Genomic DNA, 18,240 nt, shown 5'->3' on the forward strand with positions numbered 1-18,240 from the left:
TTGTTCGGGGCTCATCCCCCTGTAAACCGTGTCAGATTTCCCCCCTTTGTTGTCATTTTGTAGCCACAGTGCTTTGCTGCAACACGGTCACAATGATGCTTCTTCCCCTCCAGGCTCCTGACTTTGATTCCCCCCCCCCACATCATCGAACTCATGACCATCAGCATCGTCATCCTCATGATTGCATCAACAACAACACACATAGTGCTGTCCTTACTCGAAAAGAGCATATCTATCATTCAAGCTTGTAATGGCTCATTTGTATAATTTGTACAGTAAAGTTTATAAAAGTTTTCTACCCTTCCAGAAATTATTTAGTTTCTGCTGGTCAACTGAATGTCAATGAATTACAATTTGCAGGCCTTGTTATAAAATTTGTGTTTTTTTTGTGCAACATTTGGGTTTGTTCTACTGTCCAGAGGAGAAGAAGAATTGTCAATAAAAAAAACTTTAACTGATAATCTCATGTTGTCGGAGGCTGTTATTTTGTTTGCACACTCCAAACGGTCACACCGAGCGGTGAAACTTAAGAGGTAAAAGAAGACACGTCGTCTCCAGAAAGCATCAGACTGAAGACAAATCCTTCATGTGCTACGACTCCGTCTCTGTTCCGTGAGACAAGATTGATGTTGTTTTTGTTTTTTTTAAATGCAAACAGTCTGACTCATATTTTGCCCGGAGACATCATTAATGTTGCTATTAATGCAGTTCATATTGCCCTGACATTAAATTTAGAAAGCTAATTTATTATTCTCTTGATATTGACCAAGGAAGGCCGACCAAACTCATTTGATGCTTTTCTATTATAGCTCATGGCAGTAATTTGAAGGATAGCACACACACACAGACACACACAGACACACATTCGGGCACACTGCATCACAAATCTGAAAACAGGGCATCCTGCAGTTGAACCATTTGTAGATGGGCTTGGTAATTATGTTTATCACTCGTTAAACTTTTCCAGTTTTAAAGGTTCATTTCCAAATGCCCATCCACTAATCCAGTGCAGGGTCAGTTTACAGTGGGAGAAAGGTAATATACATCCTGCACAGGTTGCCGGGCCATCACACAGGCTTGCAAACTGTATGTCAACAAGACAACAATTACAGGATACATGCAGGTCATTGAAAGTCTCTACTTAACCTACTGTAACCGGTCTTTCAAACTACAAAAGCAGGCAGCGGTAGCAGTAGTGAACCCACAATCTCACTCGCTGTGCCCAAAACAAACAGACCCAGCCACTGAAGGCAACCAATCAGAGGATGAGTAGGACGGGTCTTGCCAAGAAAATCTGGGGCATGAAGGAGAACCTACAGTGGTCACCAAAAACACACACACACAAAATCATTATGAGGTCACAAAAAAAATCTTAGTTAGAGGTGATTGAACACTTGTGAAAACATATTTCTGAATATTATATTCCATTTCTTCCTGTGGAGCCCAAGAAATCCTACACACTCAGCCTTTAAAAAAACATCTTGTGTGGATCCGAAACAAACTGGAAACAGGTAATATTTAACAGGTTTAGCTAAGTTTTGTGAGCATGCTAATGTTGGTGTTGTTCATCAGTATTAGAAGTGGAGAAAAAAAATATTTTAAACTTCATTTTGGGGTAAAAGGGACAATTCACCACCTTTTTTTGCCCCTTAGATTCGACTGGTGATTCTATACATGCCGTTTTTACATCCATGTGACCATTGAAAGTGAATTTATGGCTCTCTCCCCATTCAATTTAATTGAAACCTGGTCTTCTTCTGATTCCTACTCACTTACACAGACCACTGAACAGACATAATTTAGTGCTGAGAGGAAAACAATAACCACCTCTGCAGGGGAACGGATATCAGCCTCCTCGTTTGGACTCTGATTCCCTGAGGTCTGGTGCAAAAGACCCTGCAGGAATCAGCTGGACTATGGCTTGCGTAATGTGATATGGTGAATTTCACCTTGGTCATAAACTGGAGCCCCGGTAAATCACGTATGCAATCATACTCGACTCGAACTATGTCAGCTGGAGATGTGCATGGCTGATGGACCTCCTTCTTGGATACAATCAGTGTCATTTCAGATGTCAGATGGCGGATGTAAATCATTGGACTTAAAAGAAAGAAAAAAAGATCTACTTCCTGGCCTCCATGCACTCCTATCTCAATCTACCATAAATACACATCAATTTGCCTGCGACCACCAACAACTGATGGTTCAGCTTGCTTTCATGTGCAGACAAGTACATTGTTCCTGTAATAAGAACCTTTCATCTGGTTTGTACTTGAGTAGAAAAGAAGCAGACAGTACTACATAGAATATATATCATGTAAGTGCACTTAACTGATCATTGCTTTTCTTTTTAAGAGACGATGAGTGCTCAGTGTAAAACGTAAGATTAGCAGACAATGATATCAGTCAGGCATATGATCTTAAGACATGTGGCCACTTTCCATTTGGCAAAAGTTGTCCCTTCATTTCCTTTACTTGTGTCTCTTCTTTGAATCTCAGTGCCTCCCAGTGGAGACATGAGATGGCGATGCGAGGATGAGAGGCAATGATGGAGGAATTTAATTCCCCAACCGGGACATCCTCGCTCCCCCCAGCAGAATTTTGAGGAGCCTGCAATTACTCGTGATGAACAGCATCCCAAGTATCCAATATTTAGAGATAATGAAGCAACAGTTTAAAAGAAACACTCCTGGGACCTGCTTACGGCTGCCTCAGGACTGATTGTAGATAGCTGTGACAGGTCATCGTAGAGTGTGACTGATGGAAACAACACAGTAAAATGTGTTGGTTTTTTTTTTGTTTTTTTTACTGAGAAAACAGACAGACGAGAGTAGTCCGACCTCCACTTCAGGCGTCAGGCTGATATTATAAGTGTGACTGTGCTGTTCTCATAGATTGCCTTTGAGTAATGAAAGAATAATGCAATAATATCGATTTCACAATTATGGTGTTCCTTTCACTGTCTTGTCCAATCAGCAGATTGATCAATTGACAGACTCCAATTAAAGGGGTGTTGCCCTCTGAAAAAGAAAAACAAAAAAACAAAACAAAGCTTACAAATCTGACATGTTTTCATGTCAGATGCATTCGCTGTTGAGTTGTAGTCACATTCAGACAGTGAATTCTTATAGAAACAAAAATGAGGCACAACATTTATTTTTGCTCTACTTTTCTTTCTTATCATTTGTTTGCAGCAAATGTGTTTATAATACATAGCGTTTGGTGTCTTGCAACCCAAAAGACATGTCAACAAAAAGCAAGTACAAGAACATGTTGGTGGTTGGTTTCAGCTCAGGTGTGTCCAGTGCAATGCTCGATGCTTCCTTCAGGTCCCTGCAGACAGAGAAGAATGAGTCATTAGTTACTCCACTCCTCCGCATGCTGTTAATTACCGGTTGAGCCCAAATCTTGTATTTTGCTGTCTGTATTACCACCAGGACTTCTGAACTAAAATGTTTCTGTTTCATTATGCAAACAATGAAGGAATCAATATTGATATAGTCCCATCCCACACGTCTCATGATTGAAACAGGAGCGCAGCAAAGTCGGATGAAAAATCAATCTGGGGGAGTTGAGGTGGATCTGCTTTGATCAAAATACACAGAAATGTTGGATAAACTGTGCTATTGTTATTAAAATTCAAGGAGGAGAAACCAGCAGCTCGTAGTCCTGCCCGTGATGACTGCTGTTTTTCTATCCTACCACTTAATTACAGCTAATTACCGTTAATTACAGTTATTCGGGATCACCTTGCATTCACCTTGTGTACATTACTCCCTGATGAGATGGCTCGTGTGAAAACCAGCAGGTCTCCTGAGTCGGATCAGACTTTCAACCCACTTCTTTGACAACTGATGCTGAAAAAAAACAGACATTATATTCTACAGTGCATGGACAAAATGCATGAATTCAAACATTGTTGAACTTAGATTCATATATAAATATGTGTATTTTTGGTATGTGAAGTATTAGTATTAGTAAATATATCATGTTTGATTATATATGTATTGCAGAAAGAGAGCTATGATTTACATTGTTTAATGAAAGGTCAAATCTTCTTGCAACATGTTTAAAACACAAAATGCATAGAAGACATTGTGCTCCATGACACTACATAGCTCACAGAGTCTGAGGTGAACTCCTACAGCAATTATGTCGCAGAGGGCCTCTGAATTATGTGAGAAGAAGCAGTGAGGAGCCACATGGCTAATGACTGGATTGACCTTTCAGGGGGACCAGAGTCGTCGTTCTTCCTGGCAGATATTCAGAAGCAAGGCAGCGGCAGATGGGAACATACTAAATAACAAAGGCACAAAAAAGCCTGTATATAACTTTAATTATCATTAAGATTAAAAGGACGGGGCCGCTGCTGGGAGCTGTCTGTTTTTTGTGAGGTTGTTGGCAGGATGAAAATGGCCACACACACCATCAAGAGGTTAAGCATTTAAAATATGATGATAATGTGAAGCAGTCACTGGATAATAGTATTACCCAGCTCACACTGTCAAGATAATTTGGATTGCTGGTGTTTCCCACAGAGATTCAGACATATCTATAGATGTTTGCAGAAGCTGTTATGGTTGTTTGCCATGACCACATCAATTGTTTAAGACCACTGCAGCACAAAACGGAAATCAGGCCCACACTCGTTTGGTGGAAGTTTTTGCAAAACTAATTTAAAGTTCTATAGACCAATAGCACCTTTGGGCCCATCCTGACTTATAGTTCATGAATTTGAAATTGTTTGCCCCTCCCATTGAGCCCATTATTGTGCTTCATTGGAATTTGGGGAAAGTCATTGCAACGCCTAATGCCGTTAAGTTTGAAACCTCTAATGGGTCAAAGTGACCTCGCATGGACTGTAAAATATCTGGTCATATTGTGGTCATAGTCTCAGAGCGATGATTTGAGGGAACATTTAGAACCAGGCGAGCGCTTCGATCTCGGCGGTCGTCAGGGACAACGGTGAGAAACGGTTTCCTGCCGCAATTTTCATCATGTCCAGTGATTTCAAATGCAAGAGGATTTCACGGTCTTTGCTCAGACTATTGCTTTTGCATTTGTAAAGAAACACTTTGAAGGGCTCAGGAGACCAATGAGCCGCACAAAGGCTCCTTCACTTTTCTTTTAATACAACATAGTTCTTTGAAAGGTCACACAAGATGCTGTTGATTCTTGCTGTGCAGATATTAAATCAAAAGTTTTTTACCAAGCTTTTTTTTTTTCTTTTTTTTTTTTATTAGATGTGGTTGTCACAACCAAGAAAACATTATGCACAATAGACAAGAGCCTGACTGATGTGTATACATGGTTGTGTTTAAGTTTGAGGACCTTGTTTCCAATGTCACATATTTTTTGTTACACCATCTGGACAATACAGTATCTGTGTGAAACATGCCATCATAACTCTCAAGAAGGAAAACCTGCTTAGGCCAGTGATTACCAAAGGGTGTGCCTGTGTGCCTTTTGATGCACACTGAAGACTTCAGCTGAGGTGTGGTGAACCGTCAGAGTCAGGCTGCTAGACCATGGCTGCCTCATGCCCAGACACACCTGAGGATGCAAGGACCCATTAATTACTGCTCGGAACAAGTGATCAAAACATTTAAGGTGATGAATTAAATAACTATTTATGAGAGTCATCTGAATGAGCACAAGTGTCAATAAAGAACAGAAAGCTAATGCCGAGAAACTTGGAAGGAACACGATAAACAAACCCTGGGCAATAATCGGAGATGCTTTAATTTTTTGAAATGTATTTACAACAAGCAAGTTAGTATAATGCAAAGTGGTGGGTATGCCGAATATGTATAGCATCGATGTGTGGAGTGGATAGCCATTTAAAACACTCAAATACTCATGAAACATTCCACAACAGTCAGTCAGGGGTGAAATGTACCAGTTCTAAGCGAGGTGATAGGCTTTTTTAGTGCTGCCATCCACTAGCACAGACTAGTGATTCATTTAGCAATCAAAAGGTGAATCACACTAACTGCCTCCCCCTCCCCCTCCCCCCACCCCACCATTTATCTGCCATCTCCACAGCATACATTGTCACATGTCAAATTTAAAAACAGGGAAAGGTGTTAATAATAAAAATAATGAAGACTAAAATTCACTAGCTGTTTCACGTTCAGGGTGCTGGTCGTGCACGTCGGCTCACTGTCACACTTGAATTTCGTAGTACCATACTTCACTACCAAGGAGCCATTGTTAATGGTAGTAGTGACGCGTATGCTTCCATAACAAAATGTCTGCCGTAAAAAAGACAGACAAGTGTGTCAAGGCTGATACGCCTGTTGATTGCTGACTGAGTCCCACCTGTGCCGGGGGATTCGGAAATGTGTCACTTGCTCAAAGTGAAGTCTGAGGGAGGTTAATGGGAATAAACTGGTGCTGTGAATAAAAGACGCTCCAAAAATAAGCAAGCCTCTTCCAGTCCATTGCACTGTGCTATGTGCAAGTGCAATGCAAGTTTATGGGATTCCTTGCTGGGTGTAGCACCATAAAACAAAGCAAAACCTCCTGCAAAGAGATTTAGAGTCAAAGTGAATATAAGGAAATATTCAAAACAGTCAAGAGGCGTACAGTAGATATTATATGGTTTGGATAAAAGACTTCCCACATCTAAAACACTGCAAGCTCTTGCATACCACCCACGGGTATTTGGGGGCTGACACCACACAAGCTACTGTTATCGTCTTCAACAGTCTGCTGTGAAGCTAAGAGCCAAGAAACGAGGACTCATCTGTGTCGATAATGATTTTGCCCGATGACCTTGACAAAGTGCAAACAGCACATTTCCATGTGCAGCGTTGCTCTGAGCTCTTTTAAGTCCTCTGTCTCTGTCTCTGCAGCGTTGACCCTTTTAGCTTTGCTCAATTTGTAGGCTACAAGACAATCTCAATGCCAACAAAGAGTGGGTGTTCTCTTTTCAAGTGAGAGATTTTGCATCAAAATGCCCCGGCAGTGTTCCCGCCTCGCGCTGGCCCACTGGTCTTTACAGATTTTCAGTCTCACCCAGGAGCAACAGGGAAGCAACACCAATGTTATGTTTTGGATCACATCAAAAGAAATGATTTCTGCGCAGCATAGCTGGTGTGAAACTGCTGGCCCCATCTTGTATACATTCAGACCTTCTGTTTTTTATCATCATTTTGCCAGCACTGCCCACTTCATTTTGAATTCTACTAATTCTACTGTTTCATTACAGATCATTTATTTGATAAACAACCATGAATAATGATGTGACCGGTGATGTCAAACGTTTTCATTGATGTTTCTTTGCTAAAATTGGTCTGTGGGGTATTCTTGCGAACAACTAAAATGTATGTTTGTTCTCTGTTGGAGATTAAAACTTTTTGGGTGACGACCGATGCTAATCTTAGAACACGCTCAAATAATTGTGAAACTTTCCGCAAATGTCAATCATGGTGGAAATGTTCTTATTTCAAACAAGGAATTTACAGTGAAAATCTGAAACTGCTTTTAAGGCAGAGCCCCACTGCTCAGTGGTGCATGAAGCCAAAAAAATATCCGGATCTTCCGCGCTTTAGAGCCCATACAGCAGGTGCACTGAGGAGTTCTGCTGAGGTCTGGTCAAAACACTTAAGGAAACAAATTCAAGGAACATTTACGGGAGGCGTCTGAATGACTACAATGGTTAAATAAGAACAGGTAGTTAACACAGTGAACTTGGAATAATCATGATAAACAATCCAGGACGAGTTTGAGAGGAGCAGCAGTCACTGGCTGGGTGTGACTGATGATTAATTCATTTTTCTATGATGCTGCCTTCAGGTGCAGACAGAAGAAATATATCAGCAAACAGGGAAAACAAAGCAGAGAGACTAATGCAGTGGTCACGTTAAAATGTTTCTTGACAAATTATTTATTTGATAAACAACTATGAATAATTATGTGACCAGTCATGTTAAAAGTTTTCAACAATGTTTCTTTGTTAAAGTTGGTCTGTGGAGTATTCTTGCTAACAAATTAAATGTACGTTTGTTCTCTGCTGGGGATTGAAACCTCATGCTTCAGGAACTAGTTTTAGGAAACCTGGTAGACACGAGACGACACAGGCGCCTTTTTTTGAGGATGCTGAATGACAACTGTTGCTAATCATTGATCATGCTCAAATAGTCATGAAACTTTCCGAAAATGTCAATCATGGTGGAAATGTTCTTATTTCAAACAAGGAATTTACAGTGAAAGTATGAAACAGCTTTTAAGGCAGAGCCCCATTGCTTGTATGAAAATAACCATTAATTACTGCTTGGAACAAGTGATCCAAAGCTTTATGTTGACGAATTCAAGGAATATTTATGAAAGTCACCTGAGTGACGACAAGCGTCAAATAAAGAACAGAAAGCTAACACAGTGAAACTTGGAATGAACATGATAAATATGTGGCAAGAACCTGAGACACTTTCATTTGCTGAAATGTATTTACAACGAGCATGTCAGTATAATGCAAAGCAGTGGGTCTGCTGGATATGTATTGAAGTTTAATTAGCGCCAACTTCCGCATTTCTATAAATAACCACCTGACCCTCTGCTCTGCTTCGCTCTTGTATTCTGCACCCCTCCCCCCCACGCCATTTCTCTCTCCCTGTTTCTTCTTTCGCTCCTCTGCTTTGTAGGTCCATGAGGGGAGCGGCGGCGGATTCTCTACAAGAATCCCCACAACGCACTCAAAGAACTCAAAAGAACCAAGCTCTTCGACGCTTTCTTTTCCTTTGTCAATAATAAATCCTTCAACGCATCTCGTTGACGGTGTGGTCCTTGCTAGCGAATCAACGTGTGGAGTGGATAACCATTTAAACATGCTCAAATACTCATGAAACTCAATCAGGGTGGACGTTTACTTACTCTAAACAACAAATTTGCAGTTAAAATCTGAACACAGCATTACTCAGTGGTGCATGAGGCCAAAAGAGCTTAAGTTACACAGAAATACCCAGATCTTCTGCGCTGTGGGTCCCATACGGACAGTCATGCTGGGTCGAACATGTTTTACAGATATTCTAGAGTTGGAAGCACCAAAACAAATGTTATACCTGTTTCTCAGGTTTATCAGGAGGTGAGACACAACCAAATGGAATTATTTGTTCATCAAGCCAGGCAAGAGTTTTTTAAATGTTCTACATACGTGGAGCCTCAGGGAACATTTCCTCAGGGGCTCAGCCTTGACAAATTACTTTTTAGAACTCAACAAAGTGTTCACTCTTTGATTTGTCTGCACATTAGCCTTTGTCAGAAGAATCTATGTATCACAGCTGAGACTCAATCAAACACCAAATTGGCTATGGAACACTACCTGGACTTCAGTAATGTAACCGACAAACAAAGCCTAGTTCAAAAAGTCAAAAAGGGCAGTTTCACACAATGATCTTTTTGGGATTTAAGATTGATGCACAGCATTAGGAAACACACTAGTTTTACACTATTCCTGGTCACATTCTGCAGTTGAATCGCAGCTTGAGGCGAGTCATGGAACTGGTTAAAAAAGCAGATATACAATAAAGGGGCCATCTGTTGTTCCGGTCTCTTTGATTTGTAATACCATTTAACATTGATAAGCAAAGACAACGTAAAGCACATGGGAGAGTGAGGTACATCTGCCTCAAGCAATACACCTGGCAAGTCCGGAAAAAATGTAATTGATTCAGGAGCTCTGCTACATTTACAAGAGGATGGGTAGACTTATATCACAAATTGACAGATGCAAAACTGTCTTCAGTAGCAATCCGTGTCCAATCTGTTGTCATATAAACTTGTCGTAAGAAAACTACTGGAATAAATGTCTGAACATTTTGTAAATAAACTAAACTAAACTGACTTTTTGTCACTGGAAGGACACCAGGTGCACACCCGCCAACATGTTCACGATCCAACTGTCATCACTATATTACTATATAAGTACACTGCACCCATCTTCAAACTCTGACTTTCTATCTCCACCACACACTTGTTACGGGTGGGGGGGGCAGCACCCCTACTTCAAGCCCCCTCGCTCAGACCACAACCATCTTTGAACTCGGCCTGCATTTTGTTCACAACGAAAATAATTTGCAGATTTTGGTGACTGCCATTTGCACGGATGTGACAGTATCGCGATGACAAAATCCGACCACACACAGACACATATGCATAAACAACAACACAAAACTGTGTCTGTGCTAGTTCCCGCTACAAATGGTGGACGACAGGAACACATGTTGCCCCGATAAAGCGCACACAACACACACAGACTCACAAGGTGAAAACACTTGTAGCTGGTTCTGTCGTGATTGTTAACAAGACATCAAAATAATGAGATGAGAGGGAGGAGAAGAAACACAAATAGAATAGGAGAGGCACAAGTGTAGAGAAGATAATGAGTTGAAGAAGAAGATGAGCAAAACTAGAAGATGGAAGAAGCACGAGAAGGCAAAGAAGCATGGTATTGTCTTTTCAGATCTGTGGCTCCGAACTGTTGTTAGGAAAAACCTCTGGGCCCTTGCTGGCTCACCGGTCACTGGCACATTATCATTTCGGGTACTGTAGCTACTGGCTCAAGACCTTCATGCATCTGGCTGCGTAAGCTGCATGCATGCTCAGGCAGCCATGACTGTTGCAAACTCTGGCTTGCACTCCATAAGTAGGCTTCACAGGCTGTAGCATACGAGGTGTTAAAAAGTGGACATGGCTTACTGAGGGAATGTTACTTGGGCTGCAGCAAAGACTCATATGGAGTGACATGGTCAAGTAGCTAACAGAGAACAGAAGTTTGAGTTAGGTTTCTTTATGTAGCAGTCACACTTTGGTTGATGAGAAACTATGAACTCACCATCTGGTGCTTTTTCACTGTTTTGCCGGTGTCACAAGGGAATCGACAGGCGCTGAGGGCGGTGGGGTGAGCAGCGCCAGTGTTGATTTTGTGGCTGTTGTTTCACATGGGGCTAATGTTGGAAGAAGTGAGAAAAGGGGCTGCCAACTTTTCAATACTTTTTGAACAAAACTGGGTGGTGCTAACATTTGGGGTTAGTACCTTGACATGATCCTTAGTTCCAGCATTAGTGCTGTCCCATAACATGAAGATTTTCTCACTTTTTCCACTGCAAAGTTTTTGTTTTTTTTTCTCTTGTTGTTCACCATCTCTAACAGTATTTTGCATGCTAACGATAGCTCATCTCAGCACAAAGAGGAGCTGAGGCTGGTTGAAATGTAATGACAATGCCGAAGTATTTCATCATAAACCGACGACACCAAAGTTAGTCAATAGTTGTTGAAGTATTACAGTCAGGAACAAAGTGGTGGTACCTTTAAGGATGCGACCAACATGGCTAAAATAGGGAGGAAAGGAGCAGTTCTTGTGGTACGTTAAAAGACACTGTGTATTTACAGCCTGGACACAGCGGATCCATATACACACATAATGAAATGTAATAATTGTTTTATTTAATAAGCTCATGAGGAGCCTATGCAATCAGTCATAATCCACCCAGGCCTTCATGAAATCGCTTCACACAACTATCTCAACCAAGTGTTGTTGAGCGTGTTTTTAACCATACATCCTCCACCTGTTCACGTTGGCAAATTGATTCTCCAAGTGACATCATCAAGTGTACAGTGTACAATTAGACTATGCAAAAATTGGCTGTAAACACAATTATTTTTAATTTGTAACACATTCATTGAGCAGACAGTTTTTAACAATGCTTATCAAATGGTGTCAATTGATTCACCAAGGAGCGGGAACATGATGGAAAAATACTTAATTAAAAGTTGCCATAGAAACAGAAGACAGAAAACCCCCCAAACATGACTAATTAGATGTCTTTAAAATGCTGGGGAAAGGTGTAGTGCCCGGATCAGTCGTACCACCTGTACCGATAGCGTGTCCCGATGTGCATGCATATCCAAAAGTGAGTCACCTTACTACATATTGACCATGCAGTCACAGGTATGCCTGCACCACTGCTGCAACAATTCTACTCATTTCTCCAAATATACAGGAAACACAAATCTTGTGGACTAGCTGAGGTCAACATATGGGAATGACTGAATTGAAATCCAAGAGATGTAAATTATGGCCTTTCTGGATGACTTGTGTCGAGGGAATCACTGACACAAGTACTCATGCAGGTCTGTAGTCATGCAAAGAGAACGTCTCCTATAGCTTCAGATGGACACACGCATACAAGATGACACTGGCTCTGTCCCTAAATGCAACTAAAAATGGAGAAAGGGGAAGATATTTTAAAAGATTTTATAAAAGGAAACTGTAATTTTAACCCGGGAGTCTTAACTCTGGGCAATGTGCGATGTAACTGGGCTAAGCAGGGGCTTTGCACAGTGTTCCACATGGTGTGTGGCTTTATGAGAGGGCAGATGGTACCACTCAAGCAGGAAGTGATTGACATAATGACATGGCTGACCGTGGAATGCGAGTGTATGCGTGTGTTGAATGTGTGCGTGTGCGCCTGCATGTGTCAAAAGATACATCTTTGAAGTGGATTCGGGGAAATCGCATTCCATTAAAAATGTCCACGAATTGCACTCTGTTTTGACTGCATGTCGGCACATCAAGTGATAGATGAGGCAAGGCAGAGGACAGTCTCATCTCACTGTTCACGCATGGATGACTGCGCACACTTTGAACTCTCCCAGGTTACATCTCGCCGTACAGCTTAATAACTCCAGCGCTTCCGTTCGAGCTGTGCTTCATCTGTAAGATAATAGAGGAAACACAAGGGGGGGGGACTCCACTTACATCCGGTTATGACGACTGGAGGTATTGTCTCCTATTCTGGGGAGAATCTAAAGACATGCTGGGGGGGGGGGGGGGGGGGCACAAACATTCATAACGTAAAGAGGGAGGGTTACAAGGACGTAGGTTTGGTTTTGATATTGGTGGGGACAGAGGACATCACAGATATTGAAATGCAATGATTTGCAAAGAGCACCCTGTCGAGAGGTTTCTAGTAGCCTGCTGGCACCAGAGGGGCAGAGAGAGAGAGAAGCGAGAGAGGAGGGTTAGGGTTTTTAAAAAAAATTTTATCAAGCTTCCCGGACCTTTGTTGTATGCTCGCACTTTGGTTAGGTTTGGGCAGGAAAACTACTTGGAACAGTATGGGCCCCTATTTTAACGCTCTGTAGCATTTACCCTAAAGAGAAATGGTGCAAATGCATCAAGGGCTTGTCCAAAGAGGTTGTGTTTCGATGATATTTGTATATTTGTTACAGTGACATTACTGCACATGGAAATGTTTGAAATAACTAAAAGCAGCAAGTTCAACAATCAACAATCACCATCGACATTTTGTTTCACACCAAACAATGGCAGCAGTCAGCAATTTTCCTCGTAAGTAGAGCTGATAAATGTGTTATGACTACATGACTTGGGAATGGGTGCCTGTCCCATCTCTCAGTGAAGAGAAAAGCCAGATGTTAGCAGGTTTTGTCCAGCGTGAAATGGGTACAAGTGCCCTTAAGCACACCACACAATCCCTTGGTAAGTGTAGTTCCAACCGTGAAATTTCATAAACAAAGAAAAGATATTACAGAAAAAAAAAATGTGACACTTGGCTGAGATGAAAATGTTGGTGTATGTATAAAAATGGAAGTGAAATAGAAGCATTTTTCCCCAAATAAACCATGCAACTTGAACATGAAACCAATATACATGTTTATTTTCATTTTGTTTTCTGACTGGCACCCTCTTCTTACTGTGTTACTGCATCTCCACGAGCCGCTAATGTCAATGTGTCCAACTCCAAACAGTCACATAACAGTAGTGTATGGAAAACACACAATGTAATGCACGTTTTTCTCAAGATGCAGTCAAAATTTGCACCACATTTTGAGGGAAACTTGACTATGGTGGGCCATTCCGGATGACAGCTTTCTTTAGTTACTTAAAATAAAAGATTGAAAGCGCAATAGTTGCTTTGCATTTTGCAAAAGAATCATAATCATGTGTCTGTTGGATATACCATGATTATATCCGAGTTAAAGGTCATGACTAATCAAACAGAGATCAGTATTTTCCAATTAGGAGGGTGAAAATGTTTTACTGTAAACCATCAGTGTCTTGTGTTTATCATTTTCGTTTTATATTTTTATTTTAAGCTTTAACCAATTAATTTGAATATAATTCAGTTACTTCTCTGGTTAGGGTAAAGATTTCAAAGATTGATAAGAGCTTGGGTTGTAATTATATACAATTGACGGAGCACTGTAACGAATTGCCGTATATTTACAGTGGATTTAAAACAGTATCATAATGTATTTAATAATAATTGTCAAATACTGTTAAATATTCATCCCTCACATGTAAATTAACAGTCAAATCAGTCATTTAACAATTACAGTAGATAACTGTAACAGCATAAAACAGTATTTGTAATGCATTGCTGTAAATTTAAGGTGGCTTACAACAGTATCTTAGTATATTTTAAAATAATTGTAAAATACTGTTAAATATTCATCCCTCACATGTAAATTAACAGTTAAATCAGACATTTAACAATTACATTAGATAACTGTAATTTAACAGCATAAAACAGCATTTGTAATGCATTGCTGTAAATTTAAGATGGCTTACAACAGTATCTTACTATATTTTAAAATAATTGTAAAATACTGTTAAATATTCATCCCTCACATGTAAATTAACAGTTAAATCAGTCATTTAACGATTACAGTAGATAACTGTAATTTAACAGCATAAAACAGCATTTGTAATGCATTTCTGTAAATTTACGTTGGATTACAACAGTATCTTACTGTATTTTAAAATAGTTGTAAAATACTGTTAAATATTCATGCTTGCATGTAAATTAGCAGTTAATGCTCAGTTAACAATAAGAAACTGTAATTTAACAGCATAAAACAGTATTTTTTGTCAAGCAGTGGAGACATGTGCTAACTCTGTAGTCTGGTGGTACAGCAGTGGATACATCTGTATCTCTTGGCGGGTGTCAGCAGAGTGACCAGACTATAGCTGAAGTGGTTATATATCAACCTACTGTAAGAGATGACAAAAACACGTATTATTCTTTAATCCCTTCTCAAGTCCAGTCATCATCCATCAGCATCTTACTGATGATTGCAGGCTAATGTTTCTGTTTTGATGATAACACTTTTTTACTGATCAAACTCCTCAAACTACTAATTTTTGAGTGACAACATGTAACCTAACTGGCTATTCCTGAACATGACTTTGGAGAGCACAGCTCCGTCATATCATTCCAGCCAGAGAAGTGCATGTGGAGTTCAACAGAGCAGGTAAAGTTATGCTTATCTCCCGAAATTGTGTCTAGTGTTGTTTTGTCAGTGTTATTATGGAACTGTTGACATTTCAGATGTTTCATTAGTTCAGGCTGCTGAATAGGGCTAAGTGAAGCAAACTCCGTAGCTAGCTTGAGATCAGTTAGCCATAGGTGTTGCTGACCTTAAAGTTTTTTCTTTATTGTAAAATGTATGTGTCAGTATCTTATCAGTTATTAATTTAATGTCATTAACTCCATTGTGCATTAGTTTTCCAGAGGTAACTCTCCCTAAACTATAACTAACCACCCTCTCTCCTTTCTGTCTCTTGCTTTTCTCTTCTTTGCACTTTTTGTCCTGTCTTTAACCATTTCCTTTTTATGTTTCTTTTTTCTTCTTTCTCCATGTCCACTTTCTATTGTTCACATGCACAAAACTTGTTTTCAAGCTAGACTGTTACACTGTTTTTGATGGTATTTTAAATCAATGTTACACTGTTCTTGATGCTTTTTTTAAATCAGTGTTACACTGTTCTTGATGCTATTTTAATTCAGTGTCTGAGGTTATGCTCATGAGTTCAGTAAAGCCTGTCACTAATGATTTTACTGGACACAGTTTCTTCCAAATGTGGTAATGCAATACCTTGTCATTTTTGTAATACAAATGTTCTCAATGTTACTAATCTTACAAAGTCTGCTGTACAAATGAGCACTTTGTAATAAACTACAGCAATGTTATGGAATGTATGTTCACTTGTGTTCTATACTAGGGTTCTTGCACTTATTACTCTATTACTAAGGTTTGCATCTGATTTTTATTCAAGGTCAGAGGTTAGGAATGATTGGCAATAGCAACAAAATTTAATCAATTCAGTTATGATTATGTCTCTTCATTGAGCCAGCATGCATAGAAACCCTATGTTGATGATAGCAACTGAGGCAGACACAGCTCAGACAGTTTGGTAGACGTTATTAACTTAAATAAGTGAAATTAGCTAATAAGTTTAACGGTGTTAGAGCGCTCTGCTCTTGACTTCTGGTTCTTGGTTCTTGAAAACAGCGTCAGAGTGAAAGCTCGTTGTACTGTCCACTCTTTGCTACTCTCCTGCTCCGTGTCCTCTGCTAGATTATCCTGCTACTTTTCTTTAGCTGAGCACAGATAGATAAACAGTGATGAATGCATGTTGTTGCTGAATGTGTTTCTGGTCTGCTCTGAGCACTAGAAGGCAAGACATTAGTAAAAATACAAGTAAAGCTGTGTGTTTATTGTAGGACTTTTGGATGTTGACTGGCTGTTGGGATGAATGTGGTAGGCTAGGGCTGTTTTGAAATTGGTGAGGATTTATACGAAAATAACTATAACCCATTTATCCTACCGTCATATACTGTAATCCAAAAAAACACAAAAAAACAAAAAAAACGTAATATACTGTTAAAATAAATAACAGTAGTTGCATTGTAAAATAACAGCAAAATACTGGCTTCCCTGCTGCCAGTATTTTACTGTTTTTTTGTTTTTTTTTTACAGTGAAATTCTTTACAGTGCATTTATATAATGTGCCATGATGGTAAAATAATAATGAAATATTCCTGCACACAATGGCAGCTGGAGGCTTCATGCTCACTCATTGGGGAAATGTTGGGCCTCGGTAAATAAATTAATTAGTATGTCCCAGGCCTGCTGCAGTTGTCTCTATGAGATTTTGTCGCGAGTTGGCACTGTACAAATAAAGATACTCATCACAACGGGCCAAAATTTGGCTGGTCCTCTCTCCCTGTAAGTTCTTGTTATTTTCCAACCTTTCTCCCATCTTTTTTATTGTGATTACATTTGACTTGTTTGTGTGACTTGTGCACACAGAATAATATACATGAGTTAAGCAGCTATTTACTACCTCCTTCACTCTTTTCTTGTAGCTCACTGCATAATGATTCGGAAACGGGATCACCTGAAGTCCGGTAAAGACACGTTTAAGAGGAAAGGAAACTGTTAATGAATAATTTGCTCTTTTCAGGCAGTTAGTTTTCTCTGGTGGGCTTTTTGATGAAGGATTTTAATCCCTTTTATAGATGAAGGCTAAATAAAAACATTGAATGCAAACCAAAAAAGAAAAGCCCGGCAGTTTGATTACATTTGTGGTTTGTCTCTGTGCATTCTTGGTTCAAGGTCTTCGGTTGCTCATATCTACGGGCTGTCTGCTTGCTGAGCAACAGGGGTTTTGGACCAGTAATGGATTCTTCACATGAAAAGGATGCAAAACCATGATTGAAAGAAAAAAATTTTTTGGTATGCATTACAATACATGTGAAATACATAAAGGTCTGTTCTTCAGCTTGTCTTCGTTTAATGAAAACCAGTGGTGAAATCAGTGACAGTAATATAGTGTAATTTTACAACATTAACGGTGAAATTACACAATGCCTCTTTGGGGAGTTATGACGCTGAAATATAAATATTTTTTTTCATCACCTCTAAAGTCCCAACTGAATGAAATAGGACATGCAGAATGTGTACAGAGGGGCCTTGGTTAGTCCTACTGCATATGTGAAAAAAAGGTAATACAAAGAATTTTGTGGCTCTAGAGGAGGATGCATGTAATCTGATGAATTACCTCCAGTGATGTCACTCAGTGGTTACGTTGCATTATGGGTAATGTAAAGGTTCTGAAAAGGGGGGGAAATAAAGCGTGGAACAAAAAAGGGCGATATCTTCTGGTTCTGCTGGATCCATTTTGTTTTGAAAAGTATCCATAACGAGACCAACAAGTGAAACCACCAGGCTGCTGAGAGACAGAGAGCAGAACTACACCACAAATAACCAGGGCCAGGTTACTTAGTTTAATAGCGACTTCGGTGCTTGATCCTCACAATGTCCAGGGCCTTACCTCGGCTACAGTGACAGGTGTCAGTCACACTCGGTACACTGGCTGATCCGACTTTCCTGCAGGTTGAACAGGATCCAAAGTGTCGCGGCACTGACACA

At 40.0% G+C, this 18,240-nt stretch overlaps 1 long non-coding RNA gene across 1 annotated transcript; it reads right to left on the reverse strand.

The window, feature by feature from the left end:
- Positions 1 to 3,158: 3,158 nt before the first annotated feature.
- On the reverse strand, positions 3,159 to 18,237 carry LOC119019243. Its single transcript, XR_005074964.1, has 4 exons — positions 18,143 to 18,237; positions 5,444 to 5,553; positions 3,761 to 3,857; positions 3,159 to 3,333 (listed from the first exon to the last, which is right to left on the reverse strand). It is a non-coding gene; the product is annotated as an uncharacterized LOC119019243 (long non-coding RNA).
- Positions 18,238 to 18,240: the final 3 nt, after the last annotated feature.

Source organism: Acanthopagrus latus, chromosome 5 (genome assembly GCF_904848185.1).
Source record: "Acanthopagrus latus isolate v.2019 chromosome 5, fAcaLat1.1, whole genome shotgun sequence".
NCBI classification, from domain to species: domain Eukaryota; kingdom Metazoa; phylum Chordata; class Actinopteri; order Spariformes; family Sparidae; genus Acanthopagrus; species Acanthopagrus latus.